Source organism: Hemicordylus capensis, chromosome 5 (assembly GCF_027244095.1).
Source record: "Hemicordylus capensis ecotype Gifberg chromosome 5, rHemCap1.1.pri, whole genome shotgun sequence".
Taxonomy (NCBI): domain Eukaryota; kingdom Metazoa; phylum Chordata; class Lepidosauria; order Squamata; family Cordylidae; genus Hemicordylus; species Hemicordylus capensis.
The window spans coordinates 211,708,153-211,723,543 of NC_069661.1; the positions used below are offsets into that span (position 1 = coordinate 211,708,153).

A 15,391-nucleotide genomic window follows, 5' to 3' on the forward strand; every position below is an offset into this window, starting at 1 on the left:
CAAACTAGCTCCGTGACAGAGCCGATAATCATCTGGGCGGCCAATCCGGCCACCCAGGGAGGGCTCTCTCATCGTCCCTGGGGAGAATGGGTCAAACCCACTATCCTCACAAACCCCCTTTCGGCTCTACACGCTGCTCATGTGTAGTGCCTCAGTGTGTAATTAGTTTGTGGAATTCATTGCCATGAGATATGATGGTTGCCAGTAGCTTAGCTGGCTTTAAATGGGGATTAGACCAATTCATGGAGGATATCAATGGCTACTAGTCGGCTGGCTGGCGTCATATGACTTCCAAGTGCAGAGGCAGGATGCACTCGCTAGGAAGAAATATAGATAGGGGACAATTTGCCTACATGCCTTGTTTCTAGGATTCCTGGAGGAGTCTAGATGGCCATTGTAGGGAACAGGATGCTGGACTAGATAGACTTTGGGTCAGATCCAGCAGGGCGCTTCTCATATTCAGACCACAACTGTGGTGAGGCAATGAAACAACATAAATCTCTAGTGATGTGCGAACAGGTTCGACATTGGATGTGTTCAACATTGAACTGGTTTGGTTCAACTGTTTGGGGTTGAACTGAACCACCTCCTGTTTGGTCCAACCCTGGACTGAACCCACCCCGGGAGGAGTAATTTTTTAAAAAATCACTTACTCCCTCTGGGGAAGTTGTTCAAGGTGGTGGGGGGTCCGTAGAGGTTCCCCTTCCCCCCACCAGCCTCCCTTAAGCCATAATTTGGCCGTTCAGCTGCTCTTTGGCTGCTCATTGGCCTCCCCCACTCGGTGCGGTGGACATTTTGGAGTGGGAAAGGCCAATGAGTGGCTGAAGAGCAGCCATGGCTTAAGGGAGGTTGGCAGGGGGAGGGGGAACCTCGATGGACCACCATCACCTGCAACCTCGAACAACTCCCCCGAAGGGGGTAAGGAGGGAAATATTTTTTTAAAAAAAACCTCATGAACACCCCCCCCCTGAACTGAACCGGGGGGCGAGGTTGAGGGGGTGCCAGACCGACCTGGCCCAGTCCTGTTTGGGTCCAGTGTGGACTCAAATCAAACCGGACCAGCCAGTTCCATGCACACCCCTATAAATCCCCTCAGGATATAGTGCCAATCCGGGTCCCCACCATCACCCTGGGGTAGCTATTTAGGAAAAAAGAAGCACTCAAGGGCCAACAACATGTTTATCTTAAGGTGAAGTGACCCTGAAATGTTTGGCTGATGGTGGTGTAGCTGCCACCCTGTCCCTAGTAACCATCGCCTATGGAACAGGCACCAACTTGCGCAATAAAACTCCTCTCGTTAAGTTTGAGAGACCTGGAGACTGCTTCACATGTTCTTAATCTTTTTTTTTTGTACAGAGGTAGTGAAATACTCTCATGTGCAACTTTCATACATAATGATCCCCACATAGTTTATCCTATAGCAGAGCTGTCTCTAGGGTATGTCAAATCAGGGCTATTGGAGGCCCTGCGACATGCCATTCTGCCCCCCATACTGGCTCCACCCCAGCCTCACTGGCACCGCCTCCCTGGGCTGCAGGCCACTGGCATCATCCTTGTCTAGGGTTGCCATATTCAAGCTTCCCAAATCCAGGTGGCCTAATTTGCACATTATGCAAATTATGTGGCAACTAATTTGCATTTTATTTATTTATTTATTTGACAGATTTGTATACTTCCTCCTCCTCCTTTGCCCTCCCATGTGATTGGATCCAGAGTAAAATCCGGGCAGCACATTTGGGTGCAATCCGGGTGCAATCTAGCAGTTGGGCAGAGGAGCCAAAATCCAGAGACTACCCTAAATTCCGAGGGACATGGCAACCCTATCCCTGTTCCCTCTTGCTGGCGTCACAGTGCACACTTTCCCACCACTGTTTTTGTTGTAGCCATAAGTGTGCATCAGCAACAAGCATCACCGACTGGCTGATTTACCTGCTCAGGTTCTGTGTGCTGCCACTTGCCAGAGGAGCTACTCCAGCAGCAGCAAATCACTCACCTCAGCGCTGCACTTCCATTGTCTCCTTTCAAGCATCTTGCTCTCTTTTCTTCTGTGGGATGCATTAACGCAGGAAACTAAGCAGTACCAATGACACCCGCCTCTAGTCCAGGGGGGCGAGACCAGCAAGGTGGAGGTGGTCAGCAAGGCAAGAGAGATTTACTTAATTATTACTTACTAGTCTCATTAAGCCCGTTTCAATAACGGGCGCTCTAGTTGGGCTCTGCTCTGCACTGCCGCCCGCGGCTCCAGCCGGGCCCGCTGCCCCGCTTCCCCCGCCGCCGCCTTCAGCTGGGCCCGCCGCCTTCTCCGGCTTACCCCAGGCCCGCTTCCCCTGGGCTCCGGCTTCCTCTGGGCCCGCCGCCTTCTCCGGCCTCCCCTGACGCCTCCTCCCAGCAGGGCCCACCTCCTCCTCTGGCCGAGGCGGCGGCTCTGCCGCTGCCTCGCCCAGCTTCCCCCGCTGCCTTCACCTTCTCCGGCCTCTCCCGCCGCTTCCTCCCAGCTGGGCCCTCCCCCTCCTTTGGCCGAGGCGGCGGCTCCACCGCCGCCTCGCCCAGCTTCCCCCGCCGCCTGCGCCTTCTCCCGCTTCCCCCACCGCCTCCTCCCGGCGAGCCGCCACTTCGCCCGGCTTCCCCCGCCGCCTCCGCCTTCTCCGGCCTCCCCCTCCGCCTCCTCCCGGCCAGGCCCACCGCCTCTCGGCTCCTTGGCCTGTCGCCGTCGCTGCCAGGCCAGGCCCTCCAGCGGCCATGGCCGCCGCCGCCAGTATTCTCTGTCCCCAGCCAATCAGGCTCCAAGCCCAGCCGCGCATGCCCAGAACACCCGAAAAAGACATGGACGCAGACCCCAAGCATCTTATTATATAGGATAATAATAATAATATATTATAATAACATATAATATATACTTAATTATATACATGTGGACCAGCACATTCACAAATCAGAATGTGGCCCTGCCTGTTCTGATTTGCCCTGGGCCTCACACACCCCTAGGGACAGCACTGCATGGGAATGTTTATGCATGTAGGAAATGCATTGTGTTTGGGCACCTGCTTAGCCTGATTGTTCTGCTGTGTCAGACCTTTTCTTGCTCCAGCTGCCATTTGCTGGCTAGGGCAAAGCAGGGAGCAGGTTATTGTAATTCACTACAGCATCTGTTTTATATTTGTGTCTTTCAGTCTGTGATTGGACTTAAACCATGCTGTTATCCACTCCCTACCTTGATGGGATGGCAGGACACAGATGAAAATCAATACGTTCAGAAGAAGCCAGGAGGTCTCACAACCTAATTTGGTTGCTGGAATTGTCAGAAGTGCAACCTGTTCCACATGCAGGGCCAGCTACATGGTGAGAACTGTGGGGTCTCAATGCATAGATGAGACAGTCCTCTCAGGAAGAAGCGTTTAGATTTGTTAGGCACGGAGAATGCTGGGACATGCCAAGCCGGTACATAAAGGACAGGCTTCACTTGAAACACAGTGGAACCAGATTGCTGGCATTTAATACCAAGAAGCGCATGGGGCCACTTTTATTTCAATATTTTTATCCTGCCCATCAATGCAAAAGGCAGCTTTTAAACTGAGGGCCAAACTACACAGGACATTTAAACAGGGGCGTGACTATAATAGGGCAAGGGCAGACAGTTGTCTGGGGGCCGACTGCCTTGGGGGGCCCCTCAGAGGCAAGTCACATGACTGACTCCCCCAGCCGCGCACCCGCCCGGGCTTCCTTCAGTTGTATTCATCCTCCAAAACTGATGTGAGTGTTAAGACCTGGAGCTACCAGAACAGCATGTGTCTTTCTCTAGTAGCATTAAATGACTTGCATCGTCCACAATTGGCAAATCAAAGTCCCACTGATGGAGACTGCAGCCGGAAATTTAACCTTACCCACCACCATAGCACCAGTCCATGGGGTGGGCCTGATCTGGTCGCTACTGCCTAATGTGAAGAAAAAGAAGACCAAAAGGATGGCAAAAATTAGTGTGGAGGAGTAACTGCTGGTAGCCGAAGAATATTTATTGAAGGGTCCCAAAGAGTTTCAAGCTGTGGTTCTTCATCAGGGGACTACATAAAAATGGTAAATATAAAAATTAGCATGAATATACTAATGTCCAAAGTCTAATGACATATACATTCACAAGATAAAAACATTTATCAAAACCAACTCATTAAATGCACTAATTCAGGGCTCCTAATGCTTTGAACATCATGTGCTAACTGAGCAAAGAGGCACCTTTTTAAAGTGGTGATTCTCTTTATTGAGCAGGGGGTGAGCAACTGGCCCTATCCACCCCCAGCATAGCATCCCTCCAGTGGCTGTTGCTAGTGTCTACCTTGGGTTTCTTTTTTAGATTGTGAGTTCTTTGGGGACAGGGAGCCATTTTAAATTAATTTAACTTAATTATATCTATGTAAACCACTTTGGGAACAGTATTGGGAACCACTTTGGGAACGGAACCACTTTTGGGAATGGCAGTCTTTAGGAACACGTTTCGGGTGGTATAGAAATGTATTAAATAAAAATTTTAAAAAATTGTTGAAAAGCTGTACATAAATATTTGTCATGTTGTAATATTCGTATTGCCTGATTTCAGTGAGAAAGCCAACGGGAACTGGGGAGCATCCAGTTCAGGACATCGCGTCTCTTCGGGATAATAGCATGGATTGTGTTAAATGTGTGGACAGCCTTAAACTACAAGATGCTCCAACAAAGTGTGTAACACAGGTTAGTAAAATAATAACTCCAAGAAGATGCCAATGTGAAACAGAGTCTAGGAAGCTCTGAAAGACAAGAAGGCTTCCTGGAAGAAATGGAGGTCTTGTCCAATTGAGGAAAATCAATAGGATCACACCCTGACAACACAAATGCAAGGGCTGGTCTACATGTGCAGCCAAACATCATGCTCCCAATCCCAAGTGTCTCCTTTTTTCCTTTTTGGCAAAAACAGTCACCTGGGATGGCAAACTCAGTTGAGACTGGGGAGCAAGCTGTTTTCCCACTCCAAGGGGGCAATTTTCAATGGGAAAATGCAGCATGGAGAAAGAATGAGCCTCCTCCACCCCATGCATCCCTGTTCCTGACCAGGTTCATGCCTCCTCTGCATGGTTGTTTCTGACAATAAGAGACCCAAGTTCAAATCCCCATTCAGCTATGATACTTGCTGGGTGACTCTGGGCCAGTCACTTCTCTCTCAGCCTAACCTACTTCACAGGGTTGTTGTGAGGAGAAACTTGAGTATGTAGTACATCGCTCTGGGCTCCTTGGAGGAAGAGTAGGATATAAATATCATCATCATCCCTAGTCTATAGCATGTGTTTGCATGCACATGTAGTTTGGCACTAAGTCTGACAATGAAGCATGCAAAACAAAAAGGAATTGGAGTAGCATTTGGCTAAAACATTAAGATAAAGAAGTATAAACAAATTAAATACATCCAAAGCAAGAAACCAGCCAGGGGGGCTGTTGGACAACAAATGAGTGAAAGAAACACTGAAGGAAGATGGGGAGATTTAAGAAAACTGAAATGAAGTTTCTGCATCAGTCTTTATTGTAGATGATGTTGGGCAAATACCCATGTCTGAAACAGTGGCTGATATCCAGAGCAAGGACATATCAGTGCAGCACTTCCAGACTAACTGCACCAGTACACCAGGGAAGTGATGCTTTTTTTAATTTTATGATCTTCCCTACCCTAGGAAGCCCTCTGTGCCACCTGAAAATATGTCCCTGAGACTTCAAAGACAGGGATTGGTCTCAAGGACATATTTTTGGGAGGGCCTCCTGGGGAAGGGGAGGTTTTTGTTTTGTTTTAAATCACCCATTCCCTACTATCCTAGTACACTGCTGCAGTTAGTCTGGAAGTGCTGTTAGGCTGCTCTTCTCGCTGCACTGATGCTTCCTTGCTTTGCATGTCATGCACTGTTTTTAGGTGGGGAGAGATATGAGGAACTAAATAAATTGTGCTAACATGAGATGAAGTTCTAGGGTTAATAGATAAAGATGAACAAGGTAACAAGTCCAAAAGCATGTACTTGAGAGATTTTAAGATCACATGTGAAATTGTTAATCATCTAACAATAATTTGCAGCTTATCACTAAAATCAACCTGGATCAGATGGACCTTTGGCCTTGCCCACTTAGTGGTGTGCACAGAATCAGCACCTGCCAGTTCATTCATTCATTCATTTGATTTCTATACCGCCCTTACAAAAACGGCTCAAGGCAGTGTACACAGAGAAACAACAAATAAATAAGATGGCTCCCTGTCCCCAAAGGGCTCACAATCTAAAAAGAAACACATGATAGACACCAGCAACAGTCACCGGAGGTACTGTGCTGTGGGTGGATAGGACCAGTTCGAAGGTGGGGGGGGATCTCTTTAAGGTTGGGGGAGGGTGCTCTTACCCTCCCGCCGCATTTCCCCCACTGGTCCTTCCTTTTAAAACAGTTCAGTGGAGTGGCAGCATACCTGCTTGCTGCCCCGGTGCCTCCTTGGACCGGAAGTTGCCACTGTGCAGGCACACATGCTCATGAGCTCATTGTGGCATGCACATGTGTAGTGGCAACTTCCAGTCAGAGGAGGCACCGGGGTGGCAAGGAGGTACGCTGCCATTCCACCAGACCATTGTAAAAGGCAGCGCTGGCAGGGGAAATGTGGCGGGAGGGGTAAGAGCACCCTCCCCCATCCTTAAAGAGACCCCCCCCCATCTTCATGCTGAATCACCCATCTTTTGGACGGGTGCACATCCCTATTATCCACCAGTGTTCTTACATTCTTAAATCCAGTTAACAGTGGATTCTTGGGGTCACCTGACTAGTTTATCGGTGAGAGTCCTTTCTGAAATATGTATCCTTTAAAACATGCTTTTGACACGCTTTGTATGTCCTAAGGACAACTCTTGACCACTGCTTCCAATCAGCAAGTACCACTGCAGAATATCAGGTTAAGCTCAAATCTAAACTGGCATCAAACACAAAGCACTCACAGAAAAAGTAGGAAAGTTGCCCATGGACAATCTGCTGCCCTGTTAATCGGCTACAGGGAGAGTAAAGACATTCATGGTAGTAGCCATCAGGCTACTGGAAAATTGGGAAAGGGGAAGATATCCATTAAATATTTGAGGGAAGCCAGGATTCTACTGGTGGGAAAGGAAAGGGGGCAAATGTTTAAAACAATTCATCCTTCTCGTTGGATGGGTAATTTGTGCAGAGAAGTCATCAATGTTCCTGTACTATCACAGCAGAACATCCATCTGTTGTTGACATTCAACGTGTTCAGTGTGTCTTTCTTCCTCATAGCCACAAGCTGCTTGATAGAAGATTCAGTTTTCGCATCCTAAAGCTCATTTCCTTCCATAAGATGTGCACATGCTGGAAGGGATGAAGAACCACACATGTTCTTTCTCTGTCCCTGGGGGCCCTGGTCTGTATCTGTCTGTGCACAAATATTATGATTGCTCCCATCAGTATTGGTGAAGGAAAAAACACACTATTCTGGCTCAGAGTGGTGAAGACAGCAACTACAATGGTTCAGCATCACCATTCAGCAATCCACCAGAATCCCACAGCAGCTAGATCAGTTCCATTGTCAACCCATTATTCTAATGGGGAATACTATGCAAGCCTCTTTTGTAACATACAGTTATATGTCCATTTCGCCAAGCTAGATAGGCCAATGGTCTGACTCAGTATATGGCAGCTTCCTGTGTCCTATGAGACACTTACCAGCTGTCCCTCTTTGACAATAATCACAGTAACAGTTTTACTGCCCAACTCTATGATCATTATTTACTCCAACAAAATAAGCTAAAGAGATCAAGAAATAAAAGTAATTGAATATTTAGACATTATAATAGTAGCATGTAGCAAAGACAGACCTGAAAACAACAGGCTACTCACCTGTAACTGTGGTTCCTCTAGTGGTCATCTGTACTTTTACACCAATGGGCTATGCGCCTGCACAGAGACCTTGTCATAATCTTACAAGCTCAATTCTCCTGCTTTGGGTGGGAACCCTGCCTCCAGCTGCTATGTGTGGCTGTGCCACTCCTCATCCCCTCAGTCACAGAGTCTGCCTTCAGGAGACCCCGCGGGGAGGACAGGATGGTGTGTAAAAGTACAGATGACCACTAGAAGAACCAAAGTTACAGGTGAGTAACCTGTTGTTCTTCGACATGGTCTCTGTCTTTTACACCAATGGGCGCATAACAAGTTAGCACCCAAGGAGGAGAGAAGAAACAAAGGCAATTTGTAATCTGCCAGGATTATTTTATTCATGAACGAATACATTAACTGAAGATAGATTGCAGGACACTCATGCCAAATACAGCATCATTGCGTGCCCTGGCATCGATAGCATAATGGCGGATAAAAGAATGGGGCAAAGCCCAAGTAGCTGCCTGACAAATAGTGTCCAATGGGACCGCATGATCAAAAGCAACAGAGATTGCCATGGACCTGACCGAGTGGGCCTTAACAGTAGCTGGTAACTGCTTATGAGCCAATTTATAACAAAGCTCAATTGTCGAAACTAACCATCTGGACATAGACTGAGCAGAAATTTGGAGGCCTTCATGAGGCCCTTTGAAGAGTATGATTAGAGAAGGAGTCTTCCTCCACTCAGCAGACCTTTGGACATAGGACAATGCCCTTCTAACGTCTAGGCGATATAACCTACGTTCTGCATCAGAGGAAGGATCCTGGAAAAATGCAGGCAGAATTAGTGGCATAGAATGATGGAACATAGAAACCACCTTAGGGAGGAATTGTACATCCAGCCCAAGTACCACCATGTCCTTGTGAAAGTGTAGATAAGGTGGATCAACTCTTAGTGCCCGTAATTCACTTACGCTCCTAGTGGCAGTTATGGCCACCAGAAAGGCGACTTTCCAGGTAAGGAGATGGGGTTCAATGAAAGCCAAAGGCTCAAATGGGGGCATCATCAGTCTGGCCAACACCACAGGCAGATCCCAGGTGGGTGAGACCACAGGGTCATCAGGAAAAACATGGGAAAGACCCTTCAAGAAACTTTTAACTATTGGGTCTTTAAACCAAGAGGCCTGGGTTGCCAGGGAATGTGCTGCAATGGCAGTCAAATGTACCTTAAGGGAGGACAGCTTGAGACCAGATTCCTTAAGTGAAAGTAAATAATTACAAACATCTTGTACAGATGGGTTATATACATCAAACCCATGTAGGTTAGCAAAGGACCCAAAGTGAGTCCACTTGTGATCATAGGCTTTCCTAGTGGACTGTTTCCTGGTTGAAAACAAAATATCCCTTAGTCTTGGTGGGAAGTTAACAGAATCTTCCAAGCTGTCAGGTGAAGGTCTCGAATGTTCGGGTGCAGAACCCGACCTCTATGCTTCTGGCAGAAAGACCATCTCCGAGATTGTATCAAAGATCCATCCAATGAATTGAATCCTGTGGGTCGGCTCCAGTTGGGAATTCTTGAAGTTGATCTGGAAACCCAAGCCCTGCAGGGTGTCTATGACCATCTCGAGGGCATCCAGAACTGCCTGCATGTTGTTTGCCAGGACCAGCCAATTGTCTAAGTATGGCAGTACTTGTAGGCCACGTTCCTGTAGGAAAGCCACTACTGGGGCTAGACACTTTGTAAAAATCCTGGGAGCAGTTGTGAGCCCAAATGGCAGGGCTCTGAACTGGTAGGGAGTCGCTCCTATCTGGAAGCACAGGGAGAGCCAATGTTGGCAGTGAATAGACACATGATAATATGTGTCTAGACACTTTAGGTCCAGTGACACCATCCACATGTCCTTTTCTAGGATGGTCATGATGGTTGGTACTGACAGCATTCGGAATTGTTTGTATACTAGATGTCAGTTCAGAGCCCTGAGATCTAAGATAGGACACCAACCTCCATCCAGTTTTGGCACAATCAAGTACCGAGAGTAGAAACTGGGACTCCCCAGATTGATGACCCATTCTATCGCATCTTTGGATAGCAGGGTGGAAACCTGGTCAATTCCAGAGTGTATGGAGTCAAAATGATCCTGGACATGGGTGGTGTCTTGCAGAACTCAAGGGAGTAGCCCAAGCATATGATTGTAAGGACCCACTGATCCATGGTCACCTCATTCCATTTTCTGAAAATGGGGCCAGGCATGACCAGAAACCCCCGAGTCATTGCTTCTTTGGAAAGGGGCCAGGTCTCTGCTTTTGGAGAGCCTGTTTGCTAGGTTGAGGGTTTGATTTGTATCAGGACTGGAATTTGTTGAAATGAAATGGCCAATCGGAAGAGGATCGCTGCTGTGGAGAAGCCTTCTGCTGATAAGGAGACCATCGGGTAGACTTTTGTTGTTTAGAAGCTGGAGAGGAATAGGACATTGACTTTGCCGTGCTCCGAAACTTCTGGACTTTCTGAAGCATATCATCAGTCTGTTCAGCGAATAGGCTAGAGCCCTCAAAAGGGAGATCTTCCACTCTAGTGCGTGCCTCATAAGTCAGTCCAGAGGAACGCCGCCAGGCATGTTGCCTGAGTGCCACTGACAGGCCATTACCTTGGCTGCGCACTCCACCAAGTGTCTGGCCAAATATAGTTCTTGTTTGGCAACATGTATCACTTCTCTCAGGAACACCTTGGTGGGATCACGCTTATCTTGTGGCAGTAGGTCCAGAAAGGGTGGCTACTTTTTCCCACAGGAAATGATAATATCTGGCACCGTAGGCCTGATAATTAGCTACTCTCAAGTGAAGGCGAGGCCAAATAGAGCCTTCTCCCAAAGGAGTCCAGTTTTCTGCCGTCGCCTGGAGCCAACTGGCTGTGACCCCTAGTCTTCTGTAGGGATGCCTCCACAATGATGGAGTTAGGAGTGGGATGATTCCTTAGGAACGCAGTATCATCCTGCAATTGAACTCTATAAAAGTTCTCCAAGCACCTATTAGGCTGCGATAGGGTCACTAGCTTTTTCCAGTGCCTTTCATGACCCCCAACAAGGCTGAGTGAAGAGGTAAAGCGGCCAGTACCTTGGTCTCCACATTGATGAGGCTAAACAAAGGGTCTAACTCCCCTTTCTGTTTCATACCAAGGCTCACACCCAAGGCTGAGGCCATTCTCGCTACATACGCAGAGTACAATTTGATATCTTCTGACGGAGAAACAAGTTTAGAGTCCACCTGTATATCCAATGGAGAGGAGCCCCTGGATAAACCTTTGGATTCCGGAGAGCTAGAAGCACTGTCATCTTCTGACTCAAGTGGCACCGAAGGAGCTTGTGCTACTGCCACCGAGACCATAGGGGATTCAGGATTGTTAACCTTGTCCATTGGTATCAAGGAGGGGAGTTCCACTGGTAGCACCTGGGTAGAGAGCGAAACTTGCTGCATATCTGGAAACACAGGAGGCAAGCTGTGCTGCTCCAGACGATCCCAAGGGGTCGTCAGGGGATCACGAGTGTGGCCTCCCTTCAGAGTGAGAGGGGGGGTGTGCAGTAGTCCCGAACAGATCCGGAGCTCCCATACTCCGGATCCTCCCAGTAGCGAGGGCCATATCGAGGCCTCACATAGTCCGAGTAGTCCAAACAATAATCTCTACGATATTGATCATAAGCTCCGAAGTCCTGACACCAAACACTGTATGATGGTGCCACCTCATCCAAAGGAGAACGATGCTCTGAACTACGGTACTGATCCATGTACAAAGATTCATGGCGGTCCCTGTCCTGATCCTTTCTATAAACAGAGGATCAATCTTCAGAGCCCCATTGGGAGCCGCGATACCTGGATGAAAGACGCTCTTGATGCTGACGAGGCGGCGATCGATATTGACATTGACAATCACAACACATCTTCCGCAGGTTTTTTGGTGAGTAGGCCTCCCCCCCTCCCCCCAACAAAACGTAGCTAGGTTCGTCAGTTACTACCAACTGTTATTTATGCGGTTGTGCCCGCTCGAGTTCCACCGACTCTCCGGCCAATGGTGAGTCAAATCTCGGCTTTTTGGCCACCGGGCCTAACAATTCAGATGATGACACTGCATTCTTCGGGATGGGGGCAGGTGTTGCACCACCGGCAAGCCCTGAGGCAACTTTGGCTTCTTCTTTTTCTTTGGTTTCAACACCAAGGGGGTTGTGGAAGGATCAGGATCAGCTGGTAGAGGGTGCCGAGGCAAGTCCTCTGAGCGCACCGAAGCGCTCAAAGCAGTCAAAGTAATGATGATGGGGGGCGTCAATACCAGTATTGAGGCCGGAATATCAGTGTCCACTGGAGTGGATTCAGGACGGTCAGGCTGTACCAATGAAGCCATTTTACCTGACTGCTTCAGCGATAATGTCTCCAATGAATTGAGAGCTAGATCCCACAGGGCTGCACGCAGGTGAGAAGCCCTATTATTCCGAGCCTGCTTTGTAAACCTTTGGCAGTGAAGACAGGTCTCAACAATGTGGGACTCCCCCAAACAAAGAAGACATTTGGTATGAGTATCGGGGGAAGAGATCTTAGAACCACAGTGAACACATTTTTTGAAGTTCATGGAGTGCATAGTCTGGGGACCTAGGAACGTTGTGGCCAGCCTTGATAGGGTACGAAAGTGAAGAAATTAAAGTAAAAAGAGAAGAAAGCAGGGGGGGGGAACCAATGGGATAGACAACAATCCTACTCATTGCTGAGCTGCAGGCTCCACGATGTTGACTGAAGCACAGACGACAAAAGAGTGAGGGGATGAGGAGTGGCACAGCCACATATAGCTGCTGAGGGCGGGGTTCCCACCCAAAGCAGGAGAATTGAACTTGTTAGGTTCTGATGAGGTATCTGCACAGGCGCATAGCCCATTGGTATAAAAGACAGAGGCCATGTCAAAGAATATGCATTCAGGTTTAGTCAATTATCTTATTCATAAGACAAGCCTGCTCAGCCCCAGGACAATTCCAGCAACTGAAAACAAGAGCATGCTGTTGGTGCCAAAGGAGGAGTAACAGTTGGGTTCAGAGCAAACTGTGGGGATGTGGAGAGAGATGGCGCAGTGGGGCACAGAGAACAAGGGTTCACATAATGGGTTACAGAGCACATCAAGGTGAAAATTATCACACAACCACTTCTCTACAGGTAGCATAGTGGTGGAGCCTTACTGAGATAATAAAAACATAGAAGTGGCTCTTGGGATATTGCCCCCACACCCATTCAGAGCCTCCCACGCCAGGCCAGGTTTTAGAAGAGAGGGGATAGGTGCAATGACCTATCTAAATTTGCCAAGAACAAAACACCTCCAGCTAAGATGTTTGGGCAAGAGTATCTAGGTTTCAAGTTCCCTCCCTGGCATCTTCAAGATAGGGCTCAGAGAGATTTCTGCCTACAACCTTGGAGAAGCCGCTGCCAGTCTATGTAGACAATACTGAGCTAGATAGGCCAATGGTCTGACTCGGTATATGGCAGCTTCCTATGTTCCTAGGGTGTATCTGGAAGGATAGTATGATGTGCTTCTTGGAAGGATTATTGCACTTTTTTCGAGGTTTCTGAAGAGAGAATTCATACTTGAACTCCTTAAGTGGTGTTTATTTAGCAAAGGAAGGGCAACTGTCCCCATCCAGTCCCAGTACAGCATTCCTCAAGTGGTTGTTGCTGGTTATTTACCTTCTGTTTCCTTGGGAACAGGGAACTATCTTTATTTTTGTTGGAGATGGAACTCCAGGAGCATCAGCTCTTGGCACCTTTTATCCTAGTGACCACTAGGGGGCATTAGTAGTAGTGACAGAGGAATGGTCTTCCTCTTTATTCCACTCGTGTTGTCTCTCTCTCTCTCTGATCTGGCTTTCTCCAATTGGTAATTTGATATTCTCAGGGCCTATCACTCTGCTGGTCTTGCTCCCAGACTGTTTTTTGCTCTCTGCTTTGCTGTAGACTATTAGCCATGCGGCCTCTCTCTCTCTCTCTCTGAACTCTATACACAAACTCAGGCACACAGACTTTCTATCCAAGAATGTAACTTCCCCAGTAAAGCTGACTTGTGTTTGGACCTTAAACAACTGTCTCAAGCTACTCTTTATTGGACTCAACTTTTACTGCTCTGTTATAATTGGGTTAGTCAAACCCCTCCTCCAACAATTTTTCATTTATTTTTCTATGTAAACCGCTTTGAGAACAGTGGTTGTTGAAAAGCAGTATATAAATATCCAGAGCTGCAGCAGTAGCACTTGGAAAGTGATGAGCCCATTTGCCATGCAGAGGAACGTTCACAGGTGGCTGCCTATGCCTTCAGGCATGCGCTGCTGCCCATTCCCAGAGAGCCTCAGAGGAGGCCCAGAAAGGGTTGCATCTCTTAGTAGCTGCTCTTCTTTGAGTGGCTCGCAGTGCACTCCCAGATGGGGGAGGTTGAGTAGGGCCCATTCCTAGGGCTGCGGTTCTAAACATATCTCCCATAGTAACCCCTTGAGCTCAATAGTATGCTGTGTAGGCTTATTCAGAACCAGGCTGTAAAACACTGGGCTGGTTTCCACTGTTAGAGGTTATTAATTTTTACCTCGGTGGGTAGAACAGCAAAGCATTGAGGACACTCCAGTTACAGAGTGGGGGTAGCAGAGGATGATTTAGTTGTTGCAGCTATTTAGAGAAAATGCACATGGAGATCCTTATAGAACTAAATACTAAATATTTATTGGTTAAGTACACTTGGATAGGAAAGACCTGAAACTAATCTGAAGGACTACATAATGAATAGGTAAGGAGAGAGATAGATGTTTCCATCTGCTCTCTAAGAGGAAGGGAAGGATTGTGACTCAGCACAGGAAGTGCTGAAGGGTCAGTCCTGGGGCTATAGAGTAGAGACAGGTAAGGAGACCCTCATTCACTACCTCTACTCCCAATGCCCCTAGTGGTCATTAGGACAGTTGGTGCAAAAAGGTCGATGCACTGGAACTCCATATCCAACATCCACAGCCAAAAGCTGGGTAGGAGGAGCATCCAGTCAGGATTTGAAACCTATGCACACTCCCAATAATCAATTGTATTTCAGCAAGACTCGAGATAGGCGGGAAAGTGATAATGTGCTAGCCGTGATCTGGGCAGAATGGCACAGGACATGCTTCTCCTCCACTTTAGATAAAATGTTGGTAAATGAAGTTGGTTGGCCGCACTGCCCTACCCAGATCACAGTTAGTTAATGACTTCTTACCCAGAAGATTACTGGTTCTCGGGAGAGTGCACAGGTCTGGAGCCCTCCTGCTACCCAGCTTTTGATCCTGTGAATGGGCCCAATGCATTTGCAAGGTCTGGCTTGAAATCTTAGACGCTCAGGCTTTCCTCGGGATTCCACAAAGAAACAAACAAACCCACCACAAAGAAACAAACCTTTCCCCACAATAATAGAGTTAAATTCCCAAAGTAATAGATTTGCTTATCATCTGGTCTCTTATGTAGCCAAATACCAAAAAATGAGCCAAGAAAA

The 15,391-nt window shown here is 47.8% G+C and overlaps 1 long non-coding RNA gene across 1 annotated transcript in view; it reads left to right on the forward strand.

Annotated features, from left to right (window-relative positions):
• The window catches only part of LOC128328155 (uncharacterized), a 34,864-nt gene extending 26,900 nt beyond the window's left edge, over window positions 1-7,964 (forward strand). Inside the window, exons 2-4 of the long non-coding RNA XR_008309051.1 lie at window positions 3,171-3,339; window positions 4,589-4,719; window positions 7,294-7,964. This is a non-coding gene — a long non-coding RNA (uncharacterized LOC128328155). The remainder of the gene's footprint in view (window positions 1-3,170; window positions 3,340-4,588; window positions 4,720-7,293) is intronic.
• The last annotated feature ends 7,427 nt before the right edge of the window (window positions 7,965-15,391 follow it).